General features: G+C 40.6%; 1 protein-coding gene across 6 annotated transcripts in view; it reads right to left on the bottom strand.

Moving 5' to 3' along the window:
• Nucleotides 1-15,810, bottom strand: part of PPP2R5E (protein phosphatase 2 regulatory subunit B'epsilon) — a 153,366-nt gene that overhangs the window by 60,403 nt on the left and 77,153 nt on the right. The window lies entirely within an intron of this gene.

Below are 15,810 nucleotides of genomic sequence, written 5' to 3'. Positions count from 1 at the left end.
TCAATAATTTGTTTCTAAAGCCAAACTATGTCTTTTAATTACCACAATAAATCTACCGTAGTCTTCAGACTAGGTATAAATTCTCTTTTTAAACCTCACTGTCTACGTGAATGGATGAGGCTGTTTAAAAGTTGTGAAACCATTAAAATCCCTTATTCTAGCATAAAGACAAGTCCTTAGCACTAACTCTAAAGAGCAGAAATTTAACTAAATCAGTATGACAACTTCCTAGATTATGAGCCATCCACTGTAGGTGTCACTTTATTCTCTAATATAAACATGTAACTGTCATTGCTATGTAATATTGTCGATACAATTAAAATGTTCAGACAAGCGTTTCCACAAGTTATTATTCAAACATGCTCACTTGAGTTAAATATGATTCCTTGAACCAAAACCACCTCGGCAATGCTGGTGTGTGCCACAAGCACAGGTCCTAGCGACACAGTAAGGACTAAAATATTGTGATACACAGGTGTGTCAAGCTACTGCAGCAAGGGTGCTCACGTTTTCATCATAAAACCACCTTTGTGTACAAAGCGCTATACCTTTCAGAAAATATTCACCGAACCAGAACCAAAGACAGAGAGCACTGTTTCCACGTGACTAAGAAACACGTACTTGTGACAGTTGTGAGATTTGTTTTACAACATTCGGAAATCTAAACGAGGATTTAAAAGATTCCTAAAGTCAATGATTACAACCTAATAATTGTTACCCATTCACTTTCATACCTTAAGTCTGTATTAACAGGGCTTTCTAGGACATAGCAGCCATTCTATTAAACCTGATTTCTGAAATGAGGCAGAAAGAACATCTTAAAATGATGAAAAGCTTAGCAGTCAGTTGAAGAGAGTAACAAACAACAAAAAAGGAAGTTTAAAAATTTATGTTGCCCAATTAGAATTTTTAAATACGTAGACAAATTCAAAAGACAAGATTAAATTAATAGAAATTTTGGTCATGTACTATTTTCCTAACTCACAATGATACCATCATTTTTACTTATATTTCCTTCATTAAGTATTTCTTTCAAAAAAAAAAAAAAACCTGTTTTCATTGATGTTATTACTGCTGCTGTTGGTGGTGGCAGTATTAAGTTGATAACTGTTATGATCAATTGGTGTAACTGGATTTTTCTGAAAATAATTTGATCCCTTTAGACAATCAGTTTCTAGAAGGATCAGAGCACTGACAACTGCATGGGAAGAAAGGGATCTGTCCACAAGAGATTAAGACCAGAGGATCAATAGAATTTGAATACAGATCAAACATAAATACTAGGTACAGTTTTGAGGAATAACATCAACATTTAGTTACAAGGAGACAAAAGGGAGAAAGCGCGTGAACGAAAGATCTCTGTCTTTTGTTCCATTCTCTCTGACCTACCACATGCCCATCAGAAGACAGCAATGCGCCAATAGCAGGAAAAGAGATCGGGAGGGTAGGAGGATGCAAGGGAAAGAGGAGGATATCTGAGCAGAGCCCCCTCCATGCGCACTTATATAAAATTCAAAATCTCACAAAACTAACTAATAGCATTAATGCCAGTACAGAGCAAGGAGAGAGGACTCAAACCCACAAAATCTGTGCTCTTACTCACAGTGCCACATCCAGGCATATTAAAATGGGAGCCCTGTATGAGAGGGTGGCATTGAGACCGGCTGGGCCATTTCCTTACCACAACCCCCCTTTCGTCCTCCCAGGAACTCTCCTTTTATTGGTGCCTTTGGGTCTTTTCTCTTGGGCTTGTCTGATTCTCCAGAAAAGAAACATCCATCTCCAGAGTAGAGGCAAAAGGGATCTGGGAGCTGGGATGGGGAAGAGGGTTAAGGATCCTTCCACTCAACATGATTCCCTGCTTTCAGAAAGGTACCGTTGCTCTGAACTGTGCCTTATATCCCTGAGTCTAGATTCCCTCCAGTTTAGCCTCTCCAGAGAGTAGTCCTTCAGTCTTCTGCTGGGAGTTGGAGGGCACAGTCATCTGGCTGCCTGGTTTGGGGGGAGTGGGTAGGATTAGGAGTTCCAACTACTTCTTACACAGACCTTCCACCAAGTCTCCTATTTTTGCCCCCATGCACCCTTACTTTGAAAAGTACCTTTCTGCACCTTCCAGGGGTTAATACGGTATGAGTTGGCTACTTCTGAACTGTCCTTGCTGTTGCTTAGGGTTCAACTGTCTCTAATCAGCCAAGGTAGTGACCACAGGTTCATTTGCTTTCTGGCTTCCAAAATGTTGAGTCTGAGATGTCCTCTCCGTTTGGCTTTGTTCCTGTGGGCTTTATTTCCTTTCAGTAATTTTTGTGTGGGTTCAGAGATAAAGCAAGTAAACATAACGCATGTATGTGTTCAATTCGCACTATTTACTCAAAAGTTAGCAATTGTTTCCTATTAAATTATTTCTTCCATTCTCCAGTAACTTCTGCTAATTCAGGCAATTTAATTTTCTTATGCAAAAATGTCAATCCCCCATTAGTGGGAAAGAATCCAGCAGAACGACAAGAAAACTAAATGGCAGCTGCTCTAACCTCAGCCAAGGTAAAGTGAGAGATGCCCACATCAAGTTTCCTTTCTCAGAATTAGCACCAACCACAGTAAAAGATCTTAGTGTGAATCAAAATAGAAAGCAAAGCACATTCTGGATCTTGGAATACTGAATAAAGAAGTCAAATGAATGCCTCAAAGTCATCAATTTCACCCAATGAACAAGTACACAAATCTCAAAAGAAAAATCAGCACTACAACTCAAGGTCGAGCAAAGCTGAACCCTTGGCATGATGCTCTTGTCTCAATACTCAGTTCTCTGTCATCTCTTCTACTATGATTTCTGTTTCCAGGGCACTAGGATGTCCTTAACTCCATTATTTCCAGTTATGTACAGAGCAATTCTGACATCTCATTAGATCTCGAATTCATTCTAGTCAAAACCAATCACATCCTCTATTTTCCCCTGAAAGAGAATTCTCTTCTCACCTTTCTCATCTGTCTAACCCTTTGGAATTTTCTTTAACTCTTCCTCTCCGCTATCTGCTTTATGCAACTTATCAACAAGTCATTTTATTTATTCCTTCACAACGTCTCTTGGGGCTAATGGTGGTGTTACTTTTTTATTTTTTTTAATATTTTTTGATGTGGACCATTTTTAAAGTCTTTACTGAATTTCTTACAATATTGCTTCTGTTTTATGTTTTGGTTTTTCGGCCACGAGGCATGTGGGATCTTAGCTCCCAGACCAGGGATGGAACCCGCACCCCTTGCATTGGAAGGCGAAGTCTTAACCACTGGACTATCAGGGAAGTCCCAGTGTTACTTTTAATAGTGGAATTTGAGAACAGTTTAAATGTCCCCAGATGGGAAAAGCGTTAAGTAAACAATGGTATATCCACATGATGGAGTATGAGGCAGACATTAGAACAATGTTTTTAAAATATATTTAATTACATGAAAGCATGTTTACGTCATAATTCTAAAGAAATTTTTAATGCAAAATTAAATACATAGTAAGATTAGAAAAAAAATTTTAACAAGGGAAAACAGGAAAGGGAACAAGGCAATTTTCTTAAGTGACGGCAATGTTCTAGATCTGGCGTTATCGTTACATGAGTGTATAGAATTGTTAAATTCATTGAACATTCACTGTCTAAGCCCTGTTCTTAAAATTGTATTCCATGTAAGCATATCTAAAAATTTTTTATTTAAGGGAAAAATCTCATTTTAAAACAGTGACTAGGAGGAAACTGGCCAAAATGTGGACAATGATTGAATTTAAATAATGAAACTATGGATCATTTTTTTCTCTGGTTTCCAAACTTTCTTTTATGAGCACAGGGAAAAAAAGAGAGAAGATGGGGAGTCCCTTTACATATTATTTTCCAGTTCCTCTTCCTTTGCTACCATCTGACAAGATTAGGACAACAGCCTTCTGCCACCAGCCATCCTGGGTTAAATCTGCCAGCCAAAAGTCTCTGTAAAGCAGCTGGCAGGAAGCTTTTTTTGTGGGGCAGGAGAAAGAAAAATAAGAATATCATTTACATTTCACCTCCTATTCAAAAACCTTAGCAACTCTCTGCTTGCTGTCCATAAGATTAAGTCTAACCTCTTCTACTTAGCTTGCCAAGACCTCTGTAATCTAGACCCATCCCTGCCACTCCATCTTATTACCCACAAATTCCAACCACGAACCCTCCAGTCCCATTAGGCTTCTATTTCAAGACTAAACTTTGCTCAAAGTAAGAGGCAACTTTTTACCTGCTGAAATGCTGACAGTAATGTTAAATTAATTCTCTCTAGAGTCTATTATCCCCACACGAACCATCACCAGGAAATATTTCCCACAGAGAGACAACTATATTGCACTGCCTCCAAAACTGGAAATGTAGCAGTGAATCCAAAAGTGAAGATTGTTGATATTAAATCTTGGAATCCAAAAATAGAGGTGTAAACACTGCAATAGTCATAGTGCTTACTGTGTATAAATACGGAGCAGGCCATCTTGCTGCTGGCAGTCAAGCACTCACGTCCCACACACAGGCTAGCCCTGTGATACCAGGTTTTTGCTACATATCATTATGCATGGACTACGGATCCTACATCCCAGAAAGGTACTAAAACTGGTAAATTAAGTCATTTTGGTAAGAGCCAAAGTGCACAAGTTGATAAAACAATAACAACACGGGGCTTTTTTGAGAACACGTATAGTCCTTTAACATCTGCTTTGAACACTTTACGGTTCAAAATCAGCTAATGCTAAAAGAAAATCTAAACCTCTTGAATTTTGAATTTAAAAAACGCACACAACACTTGAGGCTCCTGAGGCAGAGTTTCTGGCTATTGAGTATGTGTTCTTATATGAAATCACTGAAAATAAACAGGGAACTGTCAAAACTGTCACTGCCCCTTACTCTGTGTCTGTGTGTAAGTCTCTGTCTCTGTGACCCTTCATTAGTAAAATAAAGCCCTGAGCTAAAGGGTGAGCAGTGAAAACAAAACACACCTGACCTACATTTGACCAGAGATTAACATCACCCTTTACCAGATACTACTGCTTCATAATAAATTGAGGAAGAAGCCCCTCCAGACAGACAGCTCTCCCTCACCAGCCTCACTGAGGCACGCTGGCCTCATCTTGGAGGAGGAGACAGGAGTGTGGGTGTCAGTTCCTGGGAAAGGAACCAAGACAGGGTTCTAGGGGCAGGTACTGCCCACCAACCCTTTTAGCTTCCTTTTTCTAGGGGGGGCCGCACCGCGAGGCATGCGGGATCTTAGTTCCCCATTCCCTCTGCAGTGGAAGTGCAGAGTCTTAACCACTGGACCGCCAGGGAAGTCCCTAGCTTCCATTTTCAATGTGCTTTTAAAGACCATTGCCTTCCAATTATTTCCCCCTTCAAATAACTACACTTACTTTCCAGAATAGGGCATGACAAACTCGCCACTTTGTGCCTGATGGCAGCACAAATACAAAACTCAACTTTCTAGCACCTTATCTAGCACCTTATAAGCTTAACACATTTTTCTAACTTCTAAGAGAAAAAGCCAAACGTCCCGCAAAAGGAAGAGGCCTGCATTATTCCAGAATGTTCTACTCTATTCTACTCTATTCTCATAAATGCCTTAACTTCTTCAGGAAGGGAAATTCCATGGTATTTCAAGGTAGCCCATGGAGCCCCTGCCCAGCCCCCGCTCTCTGTTTGTAACCCACCTTTCTGTAGGGCCAGGAAACATTATACTCTCCAGAATACCTTGCTTATCCATTTTATTAAAAAGTAAACTCACTCTCCAACTTACCAAATAGTTATAACAGGTCCTATTTTTATTCAGAAACATCCTCTCTTCTGTATGTCACCCTCTGCCCTCCTGGCACTGCTCCTCCCGCGGAGCAGCATGTGGGATCTTCCCGGACTGGGACACGAACCCGTGTCCCCTGCATCGGCAGGCGAACTCTCAACCACTGTGCCACCAGGGAAGCCCAAGTTTGGCTTTTAATATTGGTCAGAAGCCACCTACCTCCTGGAAATGACCTGCGTTGTTTTCTTGCCAAATTCTTGCCTCAAGCATTACTGTCTCTGAGAATGCCACATGGAGGACACTCATTTTCTCCGTTTCTTCCTGCTAATAATGCACCACTGTGGCGTAACCGGCTTTCCCCTTAGAGAATCAACCAATAAATACCTCTCTCTCATTTCTGTCTCTCCTCAGTAAAGAGAAGACTGAGCCATATAAACTAACATCAATTCCTACGCTAGAGGTTAAGACCCACTTATATATACCACAGGCAGTATTTCCCAATCATTATATCATCCATTTTCTTGGCAGATTTTTCCAGAAGTATTGCTTACACCGCTAACCATATTTTCAGTTTCAAGGTTAAATTAAAAGGTGGGATAAAAGAGGAATCAAAACTTGAATGCAATACTGTAACTTATCCTGCAAAACTCTGCTGCCAGCTTGGGGGCGTGGGGGAAGGAGAAAGAAGGGGAATATTCTCATCTCCGTGAAATGATAGTATTGGATAGATCAGTGCTAGACAAGTCACAGCTGTCAAACCATTTTAGGTATATTGAAAACTCTGAACAATCTGTAAAGCAGTTAAGCCACAGGGACTACAGCTTGTAAATGAAGCAAACAGCAATCATGAGTAGCTCATTGCTTCCTGAGTAAAAATCTGCTCCTTAAAATGTTTAAATTAAAACTAAACCCATTAAAATCCCTGTCTGATATTTTAAGAGAGAATGTTTGCAGGAGAGAAGTGGTAAATTATTAATACCGTGTGGACATTACTATGCAAGTAATATCAGGAAAAATTTTATGTAGGGCAGCATATATACACATGTATATATATAGTTATACACACACGGGCACCTGCAGATTAACAGGGCTCTCCCCACACCCTCAAAAAAAGACTTGAGAATAAAATTTCCCAGAGAGAATTAAAGTTTAAAATCAACAGTCAAAGATATGGAAAGTCATCTTAAAGAGACAAAAAAGCTTTCAGGCTAGCAAGACTTCACTGTAACCAGAAAAACTGATTAATCCATCCAAACAAAAAAGGTTAAGTCTAGCAGAGGTGGCAAAGGTGGTACTATGAATAATGATAACAGTAACAACATCATAACAACCTTTATAAAGTTACAGTGGGTAACAACTTTAAGAGGATTAAGACTCATCTAAGATCACACGGCTAGGTAAGTGGCCCAGGTCATTCCATCTACATCACAGACCCAGGGAGGACCACAAAAAGGAAAAGCAGGCTGTACAAATGTTAAGTGCTTCCAAGGATTAGGGGCCAACATAGAGATGGAGGGGCATTTTTTTTTTTTTTTTTTTGGCGGTACGCGGGCCTCTCACCGCTGCGGCCTCTCCTGCCGCGATGCACAGGCTCCGGACGCGCAAGCCCAGCGGCCACGGCTCACGGGCCCAGCCGCTCCGTGGAAAAGGGGCCCCTCGGGACCGGGGCACGAACCCGTGTCCCCCGCATCGGCAGGCGGACTCCCAACCACTGCGCCACCAGGGAAGCCCAAGAGATGGAGGGACATTTAAATCATCTAACTCCCTTGCTCCAATCCAAGCTAACCAAACAATTTAGGGATCCCTTGGCTGCTGACATAGCTTGCCTGCTTCTAACGGTGGGGCAGAGAGAAAAGTAGCATGGCGGGAGCACATGAACTTAAGGGATACGACCATCTCGAGGATGGAACAGAGGAGAGTTCTGAACTACACAGCTTTCCTCCTGAGGTCCTCCTCACCTCCAATCACCATGTACTCCTGCCTACTGGGAAGGAGTGGTAGGGCAGAGAAAAAGTGTTAATTTGAGAATAACACAAAGGCAATGTAGTTATTATATATAGGATAGTGAGGTGGTGCGGGGAGATGGAGTGAAAGGGAAGCTGTTTCTTAAGCAAAAACAAACATTTAACCCCAGAGCCTATTATTTGATAAAATAACAAGCAAGGAAAAGGTAGAGGGAAAGCATCAAGGCCTTATGACTTATTCAGAGGGGCTCAGGAGGAGAACATAGTACTGAGGCAATAGTCCAAATTTAGAGATTTTAGTCTTCATTCCTATTAGAAAGACTGATCCCAGGAGAGCATTATGGCACAGCGGTTAAGAGGATGGGCCCTGTAGCCAGAAAGACTGGGTTCAAACCTCAGTTCTGCCAGTTACCCAGGTGAGTACCTTCGGGCAAGTTTCTTAACCTCTCTCTACTTCCTTTACATCATCTATAACATAATATATAATAATACTATAACAAAATAGAATATAATATAAAATTATATAATTATATAATATATAATACAAAAGAAGGTTGTTGTTAAGACTGAATTCATCCACACAGTAGTTGCTGCAGATTATTATGCTGCTAACAATGGAAGGTGTACAGGTGCTGGTGACCTTCTTTTGTTAGTGCACACCTTTATGAAGAACCTCTAAAGATTAAGTATTCAACCACAATTCTAAACTGTATAACCATTATAAAAACCTACAAAAATTGACACAAGGTAAAACAAAAAATCTGAATAGTCAGACATGTATTTTAGAAATTGAGGGGGTCTGGGAGGGATGGATTTGCAGATGCAAACTATTATATATAGAATGGATAAACAACAAGGTCCTACTGTATAGCGCAGGGAACTATATTCACTATCCTGTGATAAACTGTGATGGAGAAGAGTATGGAAAAGAATGTATATAGATAGATAGATAGATAGATAGATAGATAGATAGATGTATAACTGAATCACTTTGCTGCACAGCAGAAACTAACACAACATTGTAAATCAACTATACTTTAATAAAATAAATTAAAAAAAAAAAAGAATTCACTGCCAGAAAACTTCCCATAAAGAAAACTCCAGGCCCAGATGGTTTCATTGGTGAAATCATTCTTACAACTTCATTTTTCATCTTTAGTTACTGCCATAAATGGGAAGACCCTGCTCCTTTCCAATCTCATCCTACATTTTCCAACAGAGCAGCATCAAGCAGAGCACTGCATATGTAAAAATCGAGCTTAAACCATTCTGGAGTCAGATTATATCTTTGAAAATTTAATCAAAAGCTACAGATCTTCTCCCACAAAAAGAGGCAAAACACAGAATTTTGCACTCAACATCAGGAGGTCCACTGACCCCCATGAAACCAACTGACGGACACCCAAAGATGCTAAATGAATATTGTTAAATGAGCATTAACTGAAGTAGCACAGAGTGACAGTTTAAGGAAAGGACAGAGCGCCTGCCAGTTTCTCTACCCTCTGATAAATTACAAATGGTAACAATCTGTTCCTAACCTTGAGCAGCAATTCTTCCTGACCTCATTCTAAAAGTATCTTTTGGTAATCTTCATCATCATAACCTTAAATTCTTTTCAAAGTACCAAGGAATTCTTTTTCTAATTTAATTCTTAGGTCCTATCTTTTAGACTTATCCTATCCATAAAAATTCCCCAATAAGTTCATCACTTCCTAAATGACTTTCCCAGATGTCACTCAATTCTTTCCCATTATTTATATTTCCAATCTTGTAAGCAGCCCACCTTCCCCCATCCCACATCCAGTGGCTCACACCAAAAGATCTTATCTCCTTTGGGCCTAAAGAGTCGCCTCCAAGGCAAATTCTGGCCGGGGATGTATAGTTATATTCCTTATCAGATGCAGGAGGATGAAAAATGGAAATTTCATATTCCCCCTGGTAGTTATCATTCCCAAGGCTACCTTTAGATAGCTGTTATTTTATGAAAAGAAATCCTCCATCCTTTAGCCGAGAGAGGATGCAATGAAGTTAACAAAGCATTCCTAAGAGTCTGTGTAGGCACACTCTGAGACCTTTAATTGCGACTTCATATTTTTCTACAAAACCATATTATCCTATTAAGAGGCTAACCAGAGCTGTGATTTCCAGTTAAGTCACAGAATGTATAAAAGATAAAGCACTTAGATAACCAAGTGACAGGACATAATTTGAGAGTGGGAAAAAACGAAGCTAATGTGTGGCCAAGAAACAATATAAAGGACTCAAGGAAAGATTTCAATAGAAAAAAGAAGAAAAAGTTGTACAACATATTTTATCTTAAAACTACATTCGCTTTGGAAAATCATATATTCTACAGTTTGAGATATACAGAGCTTTAACCACAGATGAGGTAGGAATAGGGCAGACTCTGAAATCAAGAAAAGCCAAGATATAAAGAGAAAATATGAAAATAATAACAGCAAATGACCAGTGCAACAAGATATACTTTGTGCAGGAAAGAAGTGATAGGGTTTTACTCTCATGAGGACAGTACACCCAAGATTCCACCACTGTACGTGCGATCATTATCTACAGCCGTCATTTCAACTTCCTCATGTTTTGCATACTACCTCCCCCGAACCACTGCGCTGAAGCACAAGGATTCTCTGCATCACCTGGGGTCCCAGTAATGTTCTCTTTCTCTCCTGCTCTACTCTCATGCTAATAATTACCAATCTCAATCTCCAACTTTCCCATCTAGGACTCCTGTAACCTCAAAGTTAACACATCAAAAATCAACCCAGCTTCCACCCAAAAAACCTGCTCCCCTTCCTGCTGTACCTTTCTCAAATAGGAGCACCATGACTACCAAATTCCCAAAGCTATCCTAGACTGCTTCCTCTCTCTCTCACTCCAAACATCAATGCAAATGTTACGTGCCTTCAATTTTACCTCCTAGTGAGTCTTAAATGCCATCCTTTCCTCATCTTCTCTACTTTCACCCCGTGCTTGGTTTAGGCCCTCTTAACAACTTCTCTGATACAACAGGCCCCTAATCGATTCCTCTCTGCCTTCAAGTTCAGCCCCCTCCAATCTACCTGACTCACTGCCATACAGTACAAATCTGACTGTGTCACTCCCCTGCTTACAACTTTCCAATGATTATCAACCCACACACGCGCACTTAATGCTGTAACAACACAACACTGCTTGTGTTCCTCTGAATATATCATGCGGTTTGGGAATTCCTTTGCATCATGTAATTCTCTTTTTCATTTCAACACGATTTCAGCCCCTGGAAAACATGTTTTCACCTTTTAATACTCGGGCTTTCCTCACTTTGTAAAGCCTTCCTTGACCACCCCTACCCTCCTTGGATTAACCCCCCTTTTGCTCTACTCCTTCCCTGCCTTCTACATACTTCTATTAATGCACGTATGACATATTTTATTATTTGTTCACATGAGTGCCCTCTCTACCAGACTGTGAGTCTGTTGACAGAGCAGGGTCCTGTCTTTTTTTAATCATCAAAATGTAAAAACATGGCTCTAAATCACTCAATAAACATTACTTGGAATTAATTAAAATGATGTCTTCACCCGTTAAGATTTCCTCTCACATTTGAACTATCCCCCAAAGAGATGGTTTTGAAAAGGAAGATGTGTGAATATAAAGAGTATAAAATACAGTTTAAGTTTGAGTAAAAAAAAAAAAAAAATTAACCCAAGATTACTTGGAGAGCTAGAAATTCTAAGAAATCTTTTAAATGGATGCATGGCAACAGAATCAGAGACAAAACATGAGCATAATGTGGTAAAAATACTGCCTCAAAGACAGAAGCCTGACACTTGAGATGATGCACGGCAAAATGTGCCAAAGCCTAAGGAACTAACAGTCCCGGTTCTCATTTTTCCATCAGATGTGACCCCATGAGAAAGAAACACATGGAAGAAACCACTTACAGAGCAGAAGCAACTACTCTGGACAGTGTTCTGTAAACTCTAAGAATGGCAGAATCCAGAGACTTCCCTGGTGGTCCAGTGGTTAAGACACCATGCTTCCACTGCAGGGGGCACGGGTTCGATCCCTGGTCAGGGAACTAAGATCCTGCATGCCATGCAGCGTGGCCAAAAATAATAATAATAATAGAAAAGAAAAAAAAAAAGAATGGCAGAATGCATTCTAAATTTCTTACACTGTGTTGACGAAAGAGCTGGTATTCTTCAGAGCTGGAAGGATGTGAGAGACCACCACCAACTCCCTCCATTTACAAGCGGAGACTTGGGGCTTAGAGAGGAACCCAAGTCTCACCACTGATTAAGTGGAAGATGAGAAATGAGGACAGTGGCTTCTACTTTCTCTATCTGGGGCTCTTTCCACTACCCCACACTACCCTTCTGCAGGTGAGTTAGGTGCTATATTTTTTTTAATTTTGTTTACACATAAAGAGTTATTTGTCTTTCTTAATTCTAAGAGTCTGTAGGTGGTGTCTAGACTTTATATAAATGCTAAAAATGGTTTCCACACTCATAGATTACTTTCATCTTCTACTCTTTTCTTACCCTAACAGGCATAGCAACTCTCAAAGTACAGTCCCATCAGGTTTTGGTAATAATACTGACATCAGAACATACCATCTTAAGTCATGACTCATCCTGGTTTGTAAAACCTAGCTATCGCTTCATTGATATTTCATTAAAAGCACTACCATTTCCCTCACTAATCCTAGTGAAGTAGTTTCATTTTACAGTAATAAGAAAGAGGAATAGGTGGGAACAGTAACTATTCAACAGGCAGGATTGGAATTACAGAACTTGAGGACCACTGAGGCAATGGGGTACAGCATATCGAGCTAACAGAGCATTTTAAGTCCACAAACAGGAACTCTGGGTTCCCCCAATGATTATAAAGTCAAGTATCTAATAACGAAATCACAAAATACAGTAACAGTATCATTGATTAAATGCTTGCCATGTGTTAGCGACTGTTCTAAGGGCTTTACATACATCATCGCCAATCCTCACAAAATACCCAAAAGGTAGGTACGTTACAGATGAGGAAAGCGAGCAGTAATAGCACCAGGATTTCTACACACAAGGGGCTCACACGTGGCAAAACAGAAGGGAGTAGAGGGCAAGTAAGGGCTTGGTTCCAACCCTTCTTAAAGAGACATAAATCCCTGTTTACTAGGTTGTATGTGTGTCTGAGGTGGTGAGAACCTTGATGTACAAACAAAGCAGGATCTTCCTCAGGTGGACTATTCATGGAGCAGGGCAGGAGGGACTGTGGCTGCCCTTCCCCCAAGGCCACACACCTCTTAGCACCTCACAAAAACTGAGGACTCCAAAGATGGAGGGCTCTGTCCGCAGTGATGAAGCAAGTAAGTGTGGCCGGAGTTGGCATTTGAACCCAGGTTTGTGTGGTTTCAAAGCCCTTTCTCTTTCTACACTGCCACGCTACTTCCTTCTCTATAAATGCCATTTTGTCAAGGAACCATGCAAAATTAGTAGGTAGCAATTTCACAAATCACAAAATATGAAAAATAAATTACACCTCTGAGAACCCTAAACTATCACCCAGAAAGTCAATTATCTAATGCCCTAGAATAGCATGCATGCTACAGATTCAATACTTCCTAAAGTAGGGCTTAAGTACATTTTAAAGTACACATTCCCACACGAATGACAGGAGTCTTTTTTTTTTTTTTTTGCGGTACGCGGGCCTCTCACTGTGTGGCCTCTCCCGCTGCGGAGCACAGGCTCCGGACGCGCAGGCTCAGCGGCCATGGCTCACGGGCCCAGCCGCCCCGCGGCATGTGGGATCCTCCCCGACTGGCGCACGAACCCGCGTCCCCTGCATCGGCAGGCGGACTCCCAACCACTGCGCCACCAGGGAAGCCCAGGAGTCTTTTGTTTAAAGTTTTTTTGTTGGGGTAGAGGGGCATGGGGGGAGGTGATAAGAAGAGAAAATGGTCTCCTCTGAGAGACTCAAGCTGGTTTAGGACCAAGTTGGTTCACAGGAATGAATGGGTTTTTGGATTATGCCAGCTACTGGGTTTAAAGCTGAATATAATCCAATGACATCCAATATTTTCATCCTAATTTGAGAGCCTAAAATGCCCCTATTTTAAGAGGGAATTCATCTATTCATTCAACAATCTCCAGGTAGGCCTGGGCTACGAGGTATTACAGAAGCCACAGAGATGTGCAGGACAACTCGGAACAGTTCCTGCTTAGGAGTACTTACAGCCTAATTAGAAAAATCAGATAAACGTGCGAAAGGATTAAATAGCAGCAAATGAACAAATTCTAAAAGGGTGAGTTGCCAAGAAGTTGTAGAAGTGAAGGAAGGGAAAACTCTGGGCTTTTCAGGAACCAGTGGTAGCACTGTAAGCCAGACCTTGAAAGGAAGGGGTGAATCAGAATTAAAGGCAGGAGGGCAGGGAATTCACAAAGGTCCAGGAACAGGGAAAAGGGCTATTACAAAACAAATCCACAAATACCCAGATGTTCTCGCAGAAGGGCGAACTGAGGTGTGTCCGAGGATATCCATGGGGTCGTGGTTAAATAAATTATGGCACATCCACACAACGAAATGCAGCTATAGAATGAATGAGGCAGCTTTATATGTACTGATGTACATTATATACTGCTAAGTAAAAAAAGCAAGGCACAGAGAGTGTGTATACTATGCTACCATTTGTGTGTTTACAAAAAACATTTATACATATATGCTTGTATATGCTTCAATATTCACGGACTATCCATGGAAAGATATAGAAGAAATTTATAAACGGTGGATACCTCTGTTAGCTGAGGACATGGGTAGGTTAAAACCAAGGGACTGTGCTCTGCAGAAGGCAGGTAGACTAGAGAATATCCTAAGTATCAGGGTAAGAGGTTTAGAGAACATGCAAACTCTAGAGCATGGTTTCTCAACAGTGGCATCATTGACATTTGAGGCCAGATAATTCTTTGTTGTAGAATTATCTACAATTCTTTGCTGTAGAACAATCTACAAAATTGTTGTACGATGCTGTCCTGTGCATTGTAAGCTGTTTAACAGCATTCCTGGCCTCTACCCACTAGATGCTGGTAGCACCCCTCCTCCCACCCCTGGTTGTGACTCCCAAAAATGTCTCCAGACAATGCCAAGGGGCCCTGGCAGGGCAATCGCCCCTGGTTGAGAGCCACTGCTCAAGAACCACAATATAAACAGTTAGCATACAAACCCTGTTTTACGTTCCTATAAATTAACAAATGCAATATACACTCCAATATGGATCTGAGGAATATATTGGACATTGTTTTGAAATGACCTTCATATATCTGTCATAGTTTCTCAAGTTGTGATAATTCAGGTCCCTTCCCAAATCTGAACTATTCATTTTTAACCATAACTACCCCATCACAGATGTCTCTTTTCTGCATTTGTTGAATACAAGTGATAAAAGTGAAAAAGAAAGGCTAAGTACATTTTCAGCAGTACACAGAGGGTGGGCGAGATTCCCCAGTGGGCTTCCCATGATGCACTGACCCCCTTGGATCTCTTCAGCATAACTTCTCGAGTTAGTAGACCAGCCCCACTTCCTCCAGATATCATGTGCTCTCTAGATCCAAGATCTTCTAGGATGCCAAAGAAGGCAACCCTCCCACAGAAATCTAACAGAAAACTGTATTTTGGCTCAGCTTCTGAAAAACTAATATAATTATTGACACAATAAGAACATAATTACTCATATTATGCTAATAATGGTTCTTCTCATAACTCTTAACGACCACACAAATTACAAGACGCTGTTCAAAAATAATGAAAGACATCACTCCTGTTTCTAAGATTATAAAGAGAATGAGTAGTTTATAAAGCCAGGAGAGGCTTTACCTAGATTCTACATATCACGATTTCATTAAGCTTAAAGCCATTTCTAATATACCACAGTGAATAGGGAGAAGAAAAAAAAATCAAGACATCCAACAGGCTTGAATATTTTTCAAACACAGATCTAAAACTTTTGTTGATTCTCCTGTGTCTTTTCTTTTCCCAATGCCAGAAATCCAGTAACACCCTGGCAATCTTTCTTCGT

The sequence above is a fragment of the Tursiops truncatus genome, chromosome 2, assembly GCF_011762595.2.
Source record: "Tursiops truncatus isolate mTurTru1 chromosome 2, mTurTru1.mat.Y, whole genome shotgun sequence".
NCBI classification, from domain to species: Eukaryota; Metazoa; Chordata; class Mammalia; order Artiodactyla; family Delphinidae; genus Tursiops; species Tursiops truncatus.
The sequence above is the reverse complement of the archived record's forward strand: the minus strand, read 5'-3'. Positions and strand labels throughout refer to the sequence as shown.